This window comes from Enhydra lutris, unplaced genomic scaffold (assembly GCF_002288905.1).
Source record: "Enhydra lutris kenyoni isolate GAN:26980312 unplaced genomic scaffold, ASM228890v2 scaffoldscaffold63, whole genome shotgun sequence".
Lineage (NCBI taxonomy): Eukaryota > Metazoa > Chordata > Mammalia > Carnivora > Mustelidae > Enhydra > Enhydra lutris.
Genome location: NW_019154147.1, coordinates 9,427,424 through 9,444,769, shown reverse-complemented (window position 1 = coordinate 9,444,769; position 17,346 = coordinate 9,427,424).

Sequence of the window (17,346 nt, the reverse complement as noted above, 5' to 3'; positions counted from 1 at the left end):
TGAGTCATACGAACGAAGCTCTGTTTCTAAGACTCAGGCTATGTCTCAAGGACTCCCGTGACTGAAACGAGGCACCTTCTGGGGAACACCTGGTCTTATCCTCTTCCCTGGTGGCTGAGGGAGGGAAGCAAGGTGGTGTGGAGTAGACATGTCCTGGCTTCTTTCTTTTCTTTCCCTGATTACAACAGGAAGGAGAGAAAAGACAGACTAAGCCACTTAAAAAAAATATTTCTTTGTGGTTTCCCTGGGTGGCGGGTTTTTTTTTTTTCCCATTCAAATAAAATTGTCTTCATTTCCCACTCCCTGCTTTTACAGAACTTCCTAAATATGAAGAGTCCATCAATTTGCTTAATGTTCTATGTTTTAAAGAAGTCTCTAGCAGAACCCATATTCTATAAGGAGCTGTGCTTTCCTTTTTCTGAATATTTAAGCAGCGTAAATCCATTAATGAATAAAAATACACAATGGCCTTAAAATTCCTGCCTTATGAAATTGCGGCTGTCAGTCCCAGCTCCCTCCTATTTAAAGGAATAGTTGGACGACACCAGTCTGAAAATGACGCTTCTTGACAGTTCCCTGAGGTTAATGGTGCAGAACCACCTGTATTTAACATTCTGGCTTCTACTCCACTAACATGCCTAACTCCGTTTTCTTGATCTGCCAGGGAGAAAGGGGACGAAAATCAATATCCTACCCCAAAGCATTGATGAGATTTTATTCTCTCTGCCATCGCAAAGGAACATCAGCTCACTTTACAGCAAGACTTCCCCTAAGAAATTGCAGGTTGTCACCATATAAAGCGACGTCGTGTGAAATCAAGAGTTGAAATGGGTCACCTCATTATTTTTTCCCTTCTTGCAACCTATATTCCACGTTTGCATTAGTGCGTTGAGATGCCAAGAAAATAAGTACTCAGCAATCCTTGTAGCGGAGGCACCTGTTAATAGCTTCAATCCATTCCCTTGGGTTGTGAATTCTAGCTTTCGTATCTTTCCAGGAAGTCCCTCCCAGTGCCTTGGCAGTGAGTGCACCTTCCAGGAGACTCACCCTGTACCCCACCCCTGACTTCAGCCTAGCTTTACTGGATGCACAGGCTACACCCTGGAATGTCCACCCTACCAGCAAGCTAGGCCCGGTGAGCCTTGCCCACTCACGCGTGTCCAGAGAAACAGGCAAGCAGACAGCAGCTTTCTGCCATAGGAATGATATGGCGCTTCCTTCACTGTCTTCGTTGGGCTGATCTTCTGCCTCTCATGGTGGAAAACATGATTACCCAGACCCTTCCAGTTCTCCATGGCCATTCGTGCTGCAGCTACCTCCTTGAATTTGATCTTGTACTTGCCAGAACTGCACCAGCTGCCTCACTGCCCTACTCCTGCCCCATTTGCCTAACTGACTCATGGTATCCACACACCACCATTGCCTGGAGATGCTCCTGGTCCTAGCTGGCCCTTCCCTGCCATTGTACCCTCATCATCAAAATTAGGACATGCATGTCTTGTGTTTTGAGTGTGCACTCCGTGTGTTAGAGCGGGACCCAGCAAACCTTTCCTATAGAGAGCCAGAGAGTAAATACTGTAGGCTTTATGCACACACAGTTTTTGTCACAGCTCAGCTCTGCCATGGTCCTGTGTATTAGTCAGTGTTCTCCAGAGAAAGAGAAGCAGTAGACTCTATATATCTATCTATCATCTCTCTATCATCTATTATCTATCTACATATCATCTTTCTATCATCTATCATCTATCTACCTATCTATCATCTATCTATTATCTATCTACCTATCATCTATCTTTCTATCATCTGTCTATTGTCTATCTGCCTATCATCTTTCTATCATCTATCTATCTAGCATCTATCTATCTATCATCTATCTATCCATCATCTATCTATCTAGAGATGATATAGAGATATCTAGAGATTTATTATGGGATTTGGCTCATATGGTTATGGAGGCTAAATAGTCCCACAATTTACCATCTGCAAACTGGGGGGTATAATTCAGTCTGAGTCTGAAGGCCTAAGAACCAGAAGGCAGGAGAACATAAGCATTCCAGCTCAAGAGAGAGAGGGTGTTCACCCTTCCTTCACCGTTTTGTTGCTTTCAACCCTCAAAAGATTGGATGATATCCACCCACATTGGTGAAGGTGATCTTTTACTCAGCCTACTGAATCAAGCATCCATCTCCCCCAGAAACACCCTCATCGACACACCCCGAAATAATGTTTTACCAGCTATCTGGGCATCCCTTAGCCCAGTCAAGTTGACACATAAAATTAACCACCACATCCTGCAAAAGCTGCCCTAGACAGCATATGTAAACAAGTGGACCTGGTTTTTTTCTAATAAAAATGTACTTGTAGGGGTGCCTGGGTGGCTCAGTTGGTTAAGCATCTGCCTTCAGCTCAGGTCATAATGCCGGGGTCCTGGGATTGAGCCCCGTGTCGGACTCCCTGTTCAGCAGTGAATCTGTTTCTCCCTCTCCTTCTGGTTCTCTGCCTGCTTGTGCTCTCTCTCTCTCTCAAATAAACAAAAATCTTTAAAAAAAATACTAATGACAACTAAAATTTGAATTTCCTCTAAATCTGGTGACTCGTAAATATTATTCTTCTTTTAATTTTTTAAAAACCATTTAAACAGGTAAAAGTTATTCTTACCCCAGGAGCCCTGTGGAAGCAAACAGCAGGCCAGATGTGGCCCATGGGAATAGTTTGCTGACCCTGTGTTCGAGATTCCCAATAAGCTTCCCACATAGTAGTTGGCACAGAGTGAGTGCTCAAAAAAATATTTACTTTGTGGGTGAATTTTAAAAGAATGAGAAAATAAATGAAGGAATACGGGAAGAAAATCACTATAAAAAATACTTGGCTGATCCCAAGGAACTCTGAAAATGTCTTCCGTCATTTTTCTTTTTAAATGGAGTCTAAAGTTCCATGTCTGGACCCCGCTGCATTCCGTCTTCAACCTCACGTTCCACTCACTCATCTGACAAATGCTCACTGCACACCTACTATAGTATGGGCCAGGCCTAGTGCCAGCCACTGAGGAGACAAGAGTGGATGAGATAGGCAGGCCCAGAGCTCAAGCCCTACAAGGGGCTTTAGTAAGTGCACAAGGAATTACATCACTTTGCAAAATTCCTAGGAGACAGGACAGGCTACTCTGGGATCACAAGGGACGTTACCGGTCAAGTTGGAGTCAGGATTCCTTTAAAGTTAGGAAGGTCAAGTTGGGGGGGCAGGTGGACCCTTTGACCTCCACCAAGACAGGACCCCTTTGCCTTCTGATCAGACTCAACTCATGTAAGTCAGAAGCAAATTCTGGGATTCTCTATAGGAGTGAGTCCAAAGGGCTCGCTATGGACGGAATGTGTATGTCTCCCTAAAAATGTGCATGTTGAAATACAATTCCCCAGTGTGATGGTAATTTGGAGGTAGGCCTTTGGGGGTGATTAGGTCATGAGAGTGGAGCCCTCACGCATGCCCTTTATTAGAAGATAACAGGAGAGAGAGAATTCTCTTGACCATGTGAAGACAGAACAAGAAAATGGCTGTCTATCAGCCAGGAAGCAGGCTCTCACCAGCCCCCAAGTCTGCCAGCACCTTGATCTTGGACTTCCCAGCCTCCAGAATTGTGAGAATTAAATGTTTATTGTTTAAGATGCTCAGCCTGTGGTATTCTGTTAGACCACCCCAAACTCATAAAGACAGGGCTCAGCTAATATTCAGGACACCTCTCTGAAGTTCTCCGAGAAGTCCTCTGAACATTAATTTGCATGTTTGTCAGTTATAAATTCCAAGAATTTGAGATAAATTTTAATCATAAAACACATGCAAAATATTTTCCTCCAACAAAGAGAAACCAAGCCCCAGCTCCCATGTGTTTTTATGAAAGATACAGCAAGGGTCTCAGAATGGATGTTTCTTGCATGTCCCTTAGATAAAAGCCAGGGAAATAACATTAAATCTTAACGGAGTGGAAGTGTTTCTGAAGGGAACTAAGATAATACACACCAGACACATGGCTTTCTGAAGAGCTAACTCAATACCAGCCTTGAGCTCAAGGAATGTAGATGAATGGATGTTTAACATGAGCCCTCAATGCTCTCTTACACACATCAAATGTCTCCAGCCAGCTTCTGGCAAGTGCTGAATTGTAGCAAATTCATGATGGGTTTCTCTGATGCGTTCCTGAAGTGTCGGTGGAGCCCGCTTTAATCATTTGAAGGCAAAGCCAGCCTTCCAGGAAAGTGGAGAAAGCCATACACAGTGTGATGGGAGAGGCAGGAAGGCCCACTACCCAAAACCATCTGCGCGCATCCAGGTGCCACAGAGCTGTAAGCCCCCCGCTACAGAGCACCGGATCACATCACTGCCCCCACCCGGCTTTGTTCAGGGACTCCCCATCAACTTCCAAATAAAATCCACATCCCTTGGAGTGATATAAAGGGATCTTCCTAGGGAAAAAAATTAAGTTAGATCTCTACCTCATGCTTTAAACCAAAATAATTTCCAGATGTGTTGGAGAGTTAAATGTAAGAAATAAAACCTGAAAAGAACCTGAAAAAAAAAAACAATACAGAGAAGTGAGCATTCTCTGATCTGGGGATTGTACAGATTTACAAAACATGCAAGCAAAGAAGGAAAAAAGGAGGGATAAATTGAACCATATAAAAATTTGAAAGATATATTATATATTATATATATCAGGAATGAAACGAGAAATTTAAAGGCAAAGAGCAAATAGGAGTGAATATTTTACTATATGATGAAGAGTTAATATTTTTTTAAAGATTTTATTTATTTATTTTAAAGATTTTACTTATTTATTTATTTGACAGTAGGCAGAGAGGCAGGCAGAGAGAGAGAGAGAGGAGGAAGCAGGCTCCCCGCTGAGCAGAGAGCCGGATGCAGGGATCGATCCCAGGACCCTGAGATCATGACCTGAGCCAAGGCAGAGGCATTAACCCACTGAGCCATCCAGGTGCCCCAAGAGTTAATATTTTTAAAAGGAAGTAGCACGTCACAAAGAAATGAGAGGGGAAAAGGATAAATATGGCAACAGAATAAAAATGGGCACAAGACATGAACAAAAGAAGAAAGAGAAATTCAGTGGTTTACACAACAAATCTTTATGCCTAGTCTATGCCATTGCCTGTGTCTGCCAATATGAAAGAGGGTTGTGGGTAGAGGGTGATACAGTCTGTCCAGCCAACAGAGCCCAGTCCCTGGGAATGCTGGTCACCTGGAGCTCTGGCTGAGTCCCTCTCTAGACTTGCCTTCTGCAAAGGTAGTTGTCTCTCCCAAGATGGTGTCCCTCCCCTAGGAAAGCACACACCCAGTGACCCGTCAAACGGGGAGCTAAAAAATAGACCCCTTGCTTCAAGTCAAGATGACTCCAAAGGCAACTCAGCTTATAGTTCAGCCTCTCTTCTGCCCAGTCATGTTTTTTTCACACTCTCAGGTGGTGTCCCTAGGATTGCTCCCCAATAGACACTCTGTGGCCAACCTACCTTGGATCTGTTTCCAGGAGACCTGACATAAGATGGGTGTTCAGCTTCACCAGTAGGCAAAGAAATGGAAGCAAGGACATGCCTTTTTTGCCTATCAGGTTAAACAAGATATTTCTTGAATGAGAATACCCAATGTTTCATAAGGTGACAGGTGCTCTCAAATCAGCCTGATGAGGATACAAATTGGAACAGCTTTTCTAAAGCCTAAGTTAGCAGACATGTCAGATTCATGAATACACATAACCTATGATCCCTCTAATTCTAAAGACTTGGACTTGCGGAAATATTCATAAAGGAGGTGATTTTCATTTGAGACATGCTGAGTGTGTAGGGAAAATATCCAATCAGAATCTAAATGTCCATGAAAAGGACAAATCTTTAATAAAGTATTACACATACCTACTACGCAGCCGTTACAATCATTTTATAAAATATTAATGACATTGGAAAATATTCATAAGCCTTTAAGCTTACCAGATGGTTAATGAAATGGCATGTATATTATAAGCTCAGTTTTTTATAATTTACCTCTTGCATGGAGGGGGGTCTTAAATTGTTGTAATTGGGGTTGTGAGCTGGGACCTGAGAGATAAATTCTATTTGGTTTGCAGGAGCATTGTATTTGGCCAAAACAGAATTTAAAATTTAAGTAATTTACATACCTGGTGGGGGGCAGGGGCAGAGAAATGTAACCTCTCCATTGTGCCACTCTCCCCCCTGCTATTATCTTTCTTTCTTTTTTTTTTTTCCTTTCCTAGATCTTGAAGGCATTGAGTTTGTGACTCATTTAAAAGCTGAGAGCAAAAGGAGGAACATGACTTTAGTTCAGCAAAACATATTCATGGGTTGTTGGTGGCTATGGGATGAGAGCCTATAAAGGCAGTTTCATTTTTTAACTTGAGCAAGTGGAAGGGCACCCAGTGGGAACGGTGAAAGAGAAATTGATCCCCTGAGTAGAGATGCTGCCTTCCAGAGGAGACAGATTGAGTTTGAGTTGCTTGTGGGATGGTTAACTGAAGATCCCCATGAGAAGTGGGAACTCTGGGTCTATGATTCTGAATAAGATGGTCACTGAAGGCTTCAGCACGAGTGAATTCATCAGCACAAATGTGTAATGTTAGCGTAGGGCATAGGACCAAACCCAGAGAAATGAGCATTTTCAACTGGCATGGGACTTGGCCAAGAGCAGCTTACGAAACCTTTGACCTTCCTTCTCCAAGGACTCTCTTCTGAGCCTTCACAGACATGACCTTCTTGTGATTTCCTCTCCTGGGCAGTGAAGGGAGAGACTCTGAAGGAGGGGGAGACCAAGTAAGTGTACAGAAATGTCAGAGAGGCTAATAAAAGAGAAAGTTTCCGAAAGGAGGTAATGATCAATTATAGCAAATAATGCAAAAAAAAAAAAAAAAAAGGAGAGGGAGTTAAGGATTTTCAAAAGTGTTCCTTGAATTGATGGCTATAATGTTTTCCATATATATATATATATATAATGGCTATAAGGTTTTTAATACCTGGGAAATAGTAGCTTTGGGGGAGTGAAAAGTGTCAGAGCTTTGAGGTGAGAGTGGGAGGTGAGGGACGGGTAACAGCAAGCAATGCCGACTCCTCCAAGAGGTAATAATGACTACTCTAGAAATTTTGCAGGGGAGCTCTCATTAATGTGGGTGTGTGCGCGCGCGCGCACGTGCACGCTTCTGTGCAATGGTCCAGAGCAGGGGAACCGAGGGCCAGAGAGTAAATATTTGAGGTGCTTCAGGCCCGATGATCTGAGTCACAAGTGTTCAAGTCTGCCATTGTAGAATCATCACATCTTTTTATGGCCTCTTATGCATCTGTTTAGAACGGTAGTTCTCAAAAGGTCATCTTGCATCAGAATCACTTGGCAGGCTTGTTAAAACAGATTGCTCAGCCCCACCCCAGAGTTTCTGATCCAGTCGGTCTGAGGTGGGACCTGAGAACTTGTACTTCTAGCAAGTTCCCAAGCGATGCTACTGCTGCTGGTCCAAGGACCACGCGTGGACAGCCGCTGCTGTAAGCTTCAGCAATGGCTGTCAGATCTCCCCATTAAACCTGGATTCAACCATGGAAAAGACCAGGCTTTCCATTTCTTTTAAGGTTAACCTCACCCTCTCAGGCAACTTCATACAGCTCAACATGCACAAAACACAGCCTTATTGCCTTCTCAGTGTGTAACAACCTGCAAGAAAGAGGTAAACGCTGATGTATAAATATTTACTCTGGGCGTTTCTCTTCCCCGTAGATCACGAAAAGGTCCCAGCTGCCAGGGCAGAAGAGGATCACCTAAATACTTCAATTCAGTGGTGTGGTGATAAATGTTTAACAACTGATTTAGGTGGGGAATGGTGCGGAAGTGCATCATTTGCCCATTTCTGCCATGTAAGTACTCCCTCCGTGGCTGAATTCAAGCTACCAGTGTGATGTCACTAAATACAAGACTGGGTAAAGACATCCACTGTGGACTCCAGTGAGCCAGTGTAAGTGGGCTGAAGCCCACCACTGACTAATTTCCCTTGGGATTCGCAGGAAGACGGTAGTTGGCAGGAAAATCACATCTGCTGAATGCTCCGTGGCTCAGCCCAGCTCAGCACCTGGACTGTCTGGTTTTCACAGGGGGTCTTGAGCCTCTGATATGTAAAATGTCAAAACTACTCTTCCTTAGGTTCCGGTGGAAACAAGTGGACATCGTATAGCCGCCCAAATCCTCTCCCAGGATGCCTCTTACCCCCACCCACTCTATCTGCTTATCTTCAGAAATGTTCTAAGGGGAAAGAAGTCTGAGAATGGGCAGCAGTGGGTCCTGGGCATTATTTCAGTTAGGATGGCAGAAGCTGATTTAGTTCTAAGGACTTCTGAGAAGGACAGGCCATGTGTTCTTCTGGCATAGTCTCTTCTAGTCATCAGGCTTTCAGAAATCTCAATCATAAAACAGAGCTCTCAGCCACAGTTGCCCGTTAACATCACCTGTGGTGTTGTTTATTCTATTTTTAACATATAAATACCCACCCCCAGATCTCGTGACTTGGGCTTGGGCTTGGGCTTGAGTATGTCTCTGTAAGAGGGGTTTCTGATGTACAACTAGGGTTGAGAACCCCTGAGACAGAATCATCAATCTTTTTTTTTCTATTTTTTTTTATAAACATATAATATATTTTTATCCCCAGGGGTACAGGTCTGTGGATCGCCAGGTTTACACACTTCACAGCACTCACCATAGCACATACCCTCCCCAATGTCCATAATCCCCCCCCAACCCCCCTCCCCCCATTAACCCTCAGTTTGTTTTGTGAGATTAAGAGTCACTTATGGTTTGTCTCCCTCCCAATCCCATCTTGTTTCATTTACTCTTCTCCTACCCCCTTAACCCACCATGTTGCATCTCCTCTCCCTCATATCAGGGAGATCATATGATAGTTGTCTTTCTCCGATTGACTTATTTCGCTAAGCATGATACCCTCTAGTTCTATCCACGTCGTCGCAAATGGCAAGATTTCATTTCTTTTGATGGCTGCATAGTATTCCATTGTGTATATATACCACATCTTCTTTATCCATTTGTCTGTTGATGGACATCTAGGTTCTTTCCATAGTTTGGCTATTGTAGACATTGCTGCTATAAACATTCGGGTGCACGTGTCCCTTCGGATCACTACGTTTGTATCTTTAGGGTAAATACCCAGCAGTGCAATTGCTGGGTCATAGGGTAGTTCTATTTTCAACATTTTGAGGAACCTCCATGCTGTTTTCCAGAGTGGCTGCACCAGCTTGCATTCCCACCAACAGTGTAGGAGGGTTCCCCTTTCTCCGCATCCTCGCCAGCATCTGTCATTTCCTGACTTGTTAATTTTAGCCATTCTGACTGGTGTGAGGTGGCAGAATCATCAATCTTTTGTCCAAAGGAACCTGGACCCCAAGTAGTCTGACCCTCATTTGAAAGATGAGAAAATGAAAACCCAGAAAGACTTAGTGATTTGCCCAAGATCACAGAGATAGTTAATTACACAGCAGGACCTAAAATCTGTACCCTGTGACTTCCAATCCCGTGTTCTTGCCCTTAGACCATAATGGGTCTCATGGTCTGAAAGGCATTCATACCAAGGACAGTTGGCCTTCTCGGACTTTCCTTTGACAAGGGTTTGGGGAACCAGAAACTCACCCTGGTGCCCTTTTTTTCCATATGGAAGTCCCTCATATTTCTATTAGAAGAACACATACAAAGCATGGTATTGGTCCCCATGTCCATCAATACCATCGATAGGAAGTTGTCTTTGAAACCTCTTTCTCCTCAATCAAAGAGAAAATGTTTTCACAACTTGGCAAGCTCACAAATATCAGGAAAAAAAGATTAAATTTGCTTTTAAGTTACCAAATGCACCATGCAGGTCTGTAATTGACCATGAGAGTGTCGGGAAAATATGATCTATCCTCTATAAATCAGGAAACCTTAAACAGGCTCTCTAATCGTAAATGCCGATCCTGGCAGTGTCCAAAAAGGCTCATGTTTATAAATTGTTCCCTGATGTTTTAAGTAAGTGCACAAACACAAATCATACTAAGGACTTCAGAAAAGACTTAGCTGTGTGGCAATTTATTATAAGCAGTGTAATTTTCATCAGTCAGGCAGCCCTAGACCGTAATTACCTCTCCACCGAAAGAGTTACAATTGCTTTCATTACATTTTCCTAGTCATATGCTCGTCTAGATTGCCACAGAGACATTGAATGGAAAATGCATTTATTTATTGTTAGTCCTCCTAATGGCTTGTTACTTGGTTTCTAAAGATGTTATCAAGTCGCTTGCTTTCCCTACTCCTCCCACTCGGACTAGTGGCATTTATGGCCACACAAAAGAGGCTTGACTTGAAAACTCTCAGCTCATGGTGAGCATCCAAAAATTGACCAGCATCTCCAGGTTAACCCAACCTTGGTCTAGGAGTCCTCATTCAGCTGTCTTAAATTCAAGTCCTGAAGATTAATTAAAACCACATGCCATTGAGTACAACGACCAGCCCCCTGGTCACAACTGAAAAGAAACCACATTTTGTTCCCTATAGTTAGAGCTTTACAGGAACATTTAAAGGACCCTGAAGGTGATCTAAAGTCTATCTCCCACATGAGTGGGTGCTTTAATTAGAAGGCATGGTCACACCTCAGACCCTGAAAAGGAAGGGGACGGTTCCATCCCCCTCATAGCCCTATTCAACACTGATGCCATGAAAGATAAAATGGGAAACAGAGATCCTGGATTTGGAAGGTTGGAGCAGGTGGGTGGTAAGTAGACCATGTCTACACAGTGACAGATGAGTTTTATCAAGCCAGAGCATTTTGCCAGTCATTAATGAAGGGTTCACTTATTGTCTGGGACAAGAGACAACTCTGAGTCAACCTTTGCAGAAATCTTCTAAGAGATCTGAAGGGATCTGCCATGTGCCAGAAGCTTAGCCACTCAGAAGCTGTGACTCTGAGCAAAACACTTGACCTTCCAGAACCTCTCCTCCCCAAAAGTCCACCAAAAAGCCAATGATAGGAGGTGAAAACAATGACTCTTTCAGCCAGCATATCAAACTTGGAACACAAAAGAAAGGAAGGGGTTGTCAACACCATGAGAATTCCTCTCCATGTGGTTTTTTCTTCTTGTCTTTACTTATTTCAATCCGTGTCACTACTTACATTAGTAGTGGTCCCGCCTAGGAAATCCTCACTAGCCACATCGAGAAAGGACATATTGTCTAGAAACACAGAGCACTAACGTTTTAAATTTCAGGAAGATGCCAGCAGTATCACTCACTCCTGTTTTATTCTTATTCTTATTTTATATATAAGAAATGTGAAGGCCAGAGATGCTCCATTATGTATCCCAGGCACAGAAACGCTGCATAACCAGACTGCCAGCTACCAGATTTTGCTGTACCAAATTCCATTGCTTCCTGATAGACTCAATGAGCAGCTAGTGGGTTGTCATTTGGCCCACACATGACAGAATATGCACCTTCTTGGGGCGCCTGGGTGGCTCAGTGGGTTAAGCCGCTGCCTTCGGCTCAGGTCATGATCTCAGGGTCCTGGGATCGAGCCCCGCATCGGGCTCTCTGCTCAGCAGGGAGCCTGCTTCCTCCTCTCTCTCTGCCTGCTTGTGATCTCTCTCTGTCAAATAAATAAATAAAATCTTTAAAAAAAAAAAAAAGAATATGCACCTTCTTGAACGTGTGTATGAAGTGGCTTAGAACAGGGGACCCACTAAGGCTAGCTTTATCTGATGGTCCATCTTCCTTCCGCAGTCTTCCCTTAGAATTACTCTCAGGTCGGGGTGTGGGAATAAAAGCTCACGCTCCCCTTGGTGGTGAGCCCTGGGGATGCAAGTCACGTAGCCTGAGTCCATGTATTCAGTGACAAAGTTCGTACATGTATGTGTGTCCACTTTTTGCCCAGCTGCTGGGGAGCTTAGGAACAGCCTATCCCCACCTTCAACTGCTTCCTGTGAGCATGGGGGACAACCCCAATTCATTCAACCCCCAATGAGCCCAGGTCGGCTGTGCCACCTCTGGTTAAAATGAATCCAAAAGATTTCCCCGTGACAGCTGGGCATAAACTCATGCTTTCTAAGGTTGTTCCATTCATGGTAAAAAATTCTGCTTCGTATGATTTGTCGAATGGAAAAGCTCTTGCTCTTGGATGAGTCTGTCACTTCTGCAGAAATCCTATACCCTCCATTTCCTCCCATTTGCTTGCATTTCACAAATGGCCACATCATTTTGTCAAATTGTGGAGCCACTTGGAAATTGGGCATAGAGTTTTGCATAATCATTCATGTCATGCTGGTGACACTTCCTGATTACATATAATGGTCTCTGAGGAGTCCCTGATGCAGGGGAATGCTACCTGGTTGGCCTCGGAGCCAAGTCTCATTACAACCAGTTCATAGAGAGGGACACTGAGGGGGAAAAGAGTGACATCTATCCAGGGACCCCATATAGACAGGCAGGAAAAGCAGGAAGCTCTGCTTTCATCAGGGAGCTGACGTCAAGAAATGAATTAGTAGCCTTGTCTGAAATGAACTTTCTTAAAAATCATTTCAGTTAAATTGATTTCTGAGCCTAGACATAAAGGCCAAATTTCACTAAAATTTCACCAGAAGGGGGGAAATTAGCTTTTGCTTTAAGATACTTTATCTGTGAAGATAAAGGCACAACCATTTTTTAAGAATAGAAAGATGTTACTAACAGATAGCATGTGACACAGGTTCACGCGGGCTCACTGCTAGCCTCTCTAGTTTTCTGTATATTTAAAAATGCGTCACATTATAACTTTTTTTTTTTCATTAAACATAGAATGTTTCTGTTTGAATGTGAGGATCGTTGAAATGTTTGACTACATGTTGAATTCCAGAGTGTGTCCAGGGGAGGGGAGGGAGGGAAACACACTGAGAGATTCCAGAGAGAAGCAAACTCTCTAAAAAGGCAGTGAGATGGAAGGACAAAGGCATCACATGCCCCTTTTCAGGAAGAACCATGGAGGCAGTTCCCAGGAGTGAGAAGGCTGTGTGGTCTGTCAGGGTAGATGGGTTATACGTATATAGTCATGTAGAGTTTCCCAGAACCTGCCTCAGTAACAGAGATGGAAAGTGGATCACATACACCCTGGAGTGGCATGGAAGTTATGGAAATGCCTGCTGGACCAGAAGAGGTGGGGCGTGGGAAATAAGGAGCTTCTTGTTCAATGCAGGGTAGCCAGATGACGTTAACGTCAGTGCAATTCCCACCACCTGAAATGACAGACACTTTACGTCCAAAATGAGGGCAGTGGAAATGAAATAAATTGAGACAAGATTTAATCCTTAATTCTCTCCCCTCTTAATTTCTGTAACACTTCATCTGTGCCCTCTGGTTTTAGGGCTTATTTATGAGTTGCCTTTCTCGCTCTGGTCTGATGTGTGTTACACTTACCTCATTGCAAACTGTAAATCCTCTGAGAGCTGGGGATTACATTGTATACTTTTAAAGGCTTCCCTGGCTCAGCTCGAGATCCACCTTCAGTGCAATCTTCTCTGATGATTACGGTCTACGCCATCCTCATGTCTAAATTTTGTGATGTCTGTGTTACAGTTAACATACGGGATGGTCTTGGTACTCACTTTCTGCACGCAGCTGACATTTTATTATCACAGTATATTTCTATGTTAATGAAATGACAGAGCAATAACAACCCCTGTGAGACGCTGTGGGAAGGAAAGAAGCAAACACTCTCATTTCTCCACTGCTACTCCTGGTCTCAGCCCTCTTCATCCTTGCCCACCTTCATTCTAGAGATGAGAGAAGCTCTGTGCTTAATTTTTCTTTGAAGAAGCTTGCTGAGGACTTTTGGAAAGTCTTTTACTCTTCCCCATTAATGGGGACACATGTGGGTGGAAACACCTCTTCTTTTCCCTTCTTCCTGCCTAGATTGTGGATTCTGGATATGATACTTAGTGTTAAGGAAACTACCTTGGGACTGTGAGGCAGAGGCAAAAGGAATGACAGGGTTGGCATCCCTAACTTCTGAGGTGCTGAACCAACACCAGCAGCCACATACCTCCAGGCTTCTTACTGTGTGACCCCAACCTCATGACAAAATGCTCAGGCTTTATTCTATGTGACAGGTGGCCATGTGGGAAAGGAGGTTATTTTGCCTGTCTTTAATGAAGACAAGTGGTAGCCATAAAAAGGAGTATGGGAGTACTAGAGGCAGGAACACAATTAAGAAGCTATTCCTTTCATTGAGGTAAACCACAGGAAGGACCAGAAATAGGGAAATAGCAGCAGAATGAACATCTGGGGAGGGACATACAACATCTTACAGTCGCAGAATTAACAAATGTAGGTAACTAGTTGGGCATGGAATGAATAGAAGAAAGACGGAAGTAGAGACCATTTGGAGGTTTTATCAGGTAACTGGATGGATAGTGTTACCACGGTGGGATGACTTCCAGGAGATCAGGGATTTCAGGATGGAATGTAGGCTGTATAAAAATAGAAGCAGACTGAAAGTCTCATTAGAATGTCTCCAGTAGTATGAATCAGTGGCAACCATGCTCATTCTCATGTCCTTCACGTAATCTTCAAACCCTTAGATGAGAGCATGGAATCAGCGTGGCTATACCACGCGCCCACCTTGACCAGGGATAAGTAGGCACCCGGGACCACAGTCCCACTAAGACTGTGTGCAATGGAAGGAAGCATAGTAACCCAAAGGAAAAGCAGGGCACTATTAGGAGAAGGAGGAATAATAGAGTGGGAAAAAGCTATTCATGTCCATTATACCTAATTGTGTAATAATTTGAAAGGCTGAGGCAAAGATGGCACACTTGTGCAAGAAAAAATTGAGTGAAGATTGGATTTCTGTCTCCCTTGTCTAGAGACCCCTAAGGTTGTACCTTTCTTTTGGTTTACTTCTTCCAAAAAGACGTCTAACTCCTGCCTTCCTCCTCAAGAGAAAATCTTATCTTTTGGCGTTAGCAGCAACATAGTATGACTATGGGAATAACGAATGGCAACAATAAAAAGGCGAAAGTTTTACTTTTAGTGAGAAAAAAAATCAAAGGTCTGTGCTTTTCAAAAACTGACCCTAAGAGGACATGGCCAGATGTGCAGTGCTTTGAATGATAAAGAAGTGGTTTCAGGGGGTGGCGGATCAGATCAGCATTCCCTAGAAACATTTTCCAGCTTCTAAACTACAAAACCAGTAACAGAAGCTTCAGATCATTTGACTCAAGGCTCATTCACCAGCAATAGGAATATTCTGGCACACTCTAGAATAAGGCAAACGCTCTCTCTCCCTCTCCCCCTTCCAATGTCCCCTTAACATTATTCAAACAAGAGCTTAAAAGAAATACTAAACAAATCAGCTGCTCCATGTGAAATCAAATTTGAGGGCTTGAATATTGCCCCTGGTCTTCCTTGTTCAGTCTGCACACCCCCAAAACTAATGACTTCAGACAATGACCATTCATTTAGCTGATGTTTCAGGGAATCAGCAAGTTGGATTGGGCTCAGCTAGCCAGCTCTCAGTTGCCTCTGCCATCTCTCAGCTAACCATCTACTTACAGGGTTTGGCTGGTTGAGATGACAACTAGTCATCATGCTATAGATAGACCTGGGCTGCTCATGGTTTCCAAGAGCCCCAGGAGGGCAACCCCTAAGGCACAAATGCTTATCAAGCCTTGGCTTTTCTCATACTTGAGAGTGTCCCACTGGCCAAGGCAAGTCACATATCTAACCTAGATTCCAAGAGTAGAAAAGCAGTCCCCATCTCCTGGTGAACAGATTTGTAGTGGTACGTGGCAGGGAGGTGAACACAGGAATGGATAGAATTTGTGACCATGCTTCAGTCTTCCATAGAAGGTAAACTCTGATGGAAATTCCATGGATCCAAATTTGGAAACCACTGGGCTACGCGAACCTGATTTATCCATCCTCAGTCTGCATGGATGACTTCCATCCCATCTAACTAATAGGAGGAGAAGCAGCTATGTCAAAATCTCTTATTTTCTGCAGGTTTCTGGGTGACTAGGTTAGCAAGAGTGACTCCACGGCCCAGCTAAATCGACATTTATCTTGCCTCCCCAGCCTGAGCCATCTGCCCTAACACTGCTTGCTCCTTGAAAATGCAGCGTTAGCAGATAGAGACCCCTGTGCCATCCACAGACCTTGGAAAGACAAGCTTGCTTTCCACATAGCACGTTCTGCTGATGGTGAAACAGTTCAAAGCCGGATAATTTAAAGCTCTCATTTAACTCAAAGAATTCATTTGTCTTTTGATCCACCTTCCACTCTGACAAATGCTCCCTTCCCTATCATATTCAAACATACACCCCCTCAGAAGCTGGTAAACTCATCCCCTGCCAAGGAATGGATTTTCCGCATATTGTGCTATCTGAGTGATAAAAGGGTTTAATGTCCCAAGTTCGCTTTTCTGTAGCTAACTCAGATACACCCGACACAGCAAAGCGCCTAAGCTCTTTCTGCAGTTATTAAACTGTTATCCCTAATTCCTTTGGAGACTCAACCTAGCAGCAACGATTCTGAGGGCACTTCCTATTAAATCTGCATTGTGCACAGAGAGATAAAGCAGGCCAGCTCTGCTGTGTTTACAAGGATGACAGAGAGCTCCTGCAGGCTGCTGGTGCTGTCAGCACTTTTTCCTCTCAGAAAGGTCGTGTGAGATGGTCCCTCACAGTCCCTGGCCCAGGCACATCTGCCAACTTTTGTGGACTCCACTAAAACTCTTCCAGGATAGAAGCTCAGAGCCACCAGGCAACACTGTGGGACGATTTTATTGTAGGCATGATGTGAGCATGTCACAAGTTCTGCCAACCTGAGAGGAACAGAAGATTTCAGACACATCCCCTCTCCGTGGCCTTTCTGTAGCACTAGACATGCAGTCCATTCTCCCCTTGCTGTTGGATCTCCCTGTCAGCCACCTGATAAGGAAAAAAAAAAAAAAAAAAAAGAATGGGGCTAACTAGATCTGACAAAAGTTTGAAATATGAATGTATGTCCACTATTGTCGATGACGAACTTCATCCAAAGTACCCTGAAGTAGGAGCTAATGATGCTTGCAACCCTTCAGGATTACAAAGGCACCTTATTGCTTATTTCTTATTTTTCCTAACCTTTTGTAACTTCTATTCCGTTCACGTCTTACAGTATAAGTAAAGATGCATACATTGGAGATGCATGGTAAGATATTTTTAACCAACGGGGTACTAAAACCAAATATAATTTGGACTGCGACAACATGCATGGATCTTGAGGCATTATGCTAAATGACAGGTCAGACATAGA